The 1,850-nt window shown below is 50.2% G+C and overlaps 1 protein-coding gene and 1 long non-coding RNA gene across 2 annotated transcripts in view; both read right to left on the minus strand.

Moving 5' to 3' along the window:
* The window catches only part of LOC113211041 (ankyrin-1-like), a gene marked incomplete at its 3' end in the record, with an annotated part of 37,629 nt that overhangs the window by 6,029 nt on the left and 29,750 nt on the right, over positions 1-1,850 (minus strand).
* Positions 1-1,850, minus strand: part of LOC127750970 (uncharacterized) — a 6,874-nt gene that overhangs the window by 4,774 nt on the left and 250 nt on the right. The gene's annotated exons all lie outside the window — the stretch shown is intronic.

A 1,850-nucleotide genomic window follows, 5' to 3' on the forward strand; every position in this document is an offset into this window, starting at 1 on the left:
CCCTCATGTCATTTGGGCCGGTGACGCGCTCTCCTTCGACAACGTGGAGAACGTCTGGGTGCACAAGTGCACCATCGCGGTGAGTACGCTACACGTTGGCATGCACTTCCGGTTGGCCCCATAGTGTTGCCTCAACGTGGTGCTTTGCGCAGCGCATTGGGCGTCAGCACCTGGTGAGCTACCAGAAGACTAACAAGGGCATCACCGTGTCCTCCTGCTACTTTGACGGCACCACGCCGAGCTCAGCGTACTGCGACGGCAAGCAGTTTTGGATCTGGCTGTTCTGGGGCACCCACGACGAGATCACCCTCATCAACAACCACGTCGCCAACACCGCGGGCAGGACCCCCCACGCCGGCGGCTGGAGCAAGTCCCGGGTAAGGACGGAGCCTGGAGCGCAGCGGAGCGCAGTGGAGCGCAGCGGAGCGCCTGTGGAGAGCGGGGTAGGCCACCGCAAGGTGGGTCGGCCGACCCACCTCAAAATCCCGAAAGGGGAGGTGGAGGAGGAGGGAAAGGGGAGGTAGGAGGAGAGGAAAGGGGAGGTAGAGAGGGAGGAAAGGGGAGGAGAAAGGAAGAGGAAGAAAAAGGGGAGTAGGAAAGGGAGGAAAAGGAAAAGAAAAGAGAAGGAAAGAAAGAAAGGAAGAAGGCGGAGGGAGATATGTAGAAGGGTCTGTTTACAATACGTTTAGGTCCGTGGTCGCTAACAAAGTAGTTTTACCCTGCATGACTACTTCGAAAACCCAATCCATCGGGCTCATATAAACATTCCATCTGTAGGCGACCTGATGTCCGTCCACATTTGCATTTGTTTCTCTGGAAGCGAAAGAGGTAACACCTTAATTTTGTTAGGGTGTAGGGTAGGAGTACATCCCGCTATTTTTGCTCAATTTTGGCGCGCTAAAAATCCGATTTTTTTTCGCTCTCGCTACGCTCACGGTCATATTTACTGGGGAAGTGCGTAAATTCTGCTTCAGTGCAGCTATCTGTTTTTACGGCTGCTCTATAAGATTTATTTAAGCGCTCAAAGTAGCATCTTTGTGCTCCTATGCCCCAAAACTTTTTCGCGCTCGCTTCGCTCGCGGCTTTTACTTCATGTTGCAATGGAACTCTGGAAACGCTGGAGTGAGACAGTCTCACACCAAATGGTGTGAGGCAAAATACCTCACACCAAACGGTGTGAGGCAAACATACCTCACACTAAATAGTGTGAGAATAGTTGTGCCTCACACCAAAAGGTGTGAGACCCTCTGTGCCTCACACCACTCGGCATGAGGAATTATCACTCCATTTGGTGTCGAGGGGGTATTCACTTGCGTAATACCCTGTACACTCCACCTGGGTATTACTTGTAATGTAATACCGAAAAATAACAAAAATGCTATAAATTGGCAAAATTTTGCGTGTAATACCGGCGTAATACCCGGTAATACCAGGTTATTCTGTGTAATACCGAGTACTCTGTACAAGTTTTATGGTAGTGAATACCCCCTCGTTTGGTGTAAGGCACAACGAGTCTCACACCATTTGGTGTGAGGCACAAGGAGTCTCACACCACTTGGTGTGAGGAATGTTTGCCTCACACCGTTTGGTGTGAGGTATTTTGCCTGGCACCATTTGGTGTGAGACTGTCTCACACCCGAGTTTCCAGAGAACTAGAGGGACAGGTCATTCTGTATTTTATGTCGGTCTTTTTCTGAGGGATGTAATATTAGTCCAACTGGTACAACTGCTGCTGTTCTGTGACACGGAAATGGTCTGGAAAAACTGTCCCTCCCGGGCTTAAATAACACTGATCTCAAAGTCTGCACTATGCGCTATTTCTAGCCAATATTTGGAGCTCCAGCAAAAAA

This window comes from Frankliniella occidentalis, unplaced genomic scaffold (assembly GCF_000697945.3).
Source record: "Frankliniella occidentalis isolate FOCC.00 unplaced genomic scaffold, Focc_3.1 Scaffold299, whole genome shotgun sequence".
NCBI lineage: Eukaryota > Metazoa > Arthropoda > Insecta > Thysanoptera > Thripidae > Frankliniella > Frankliniella occidentalis.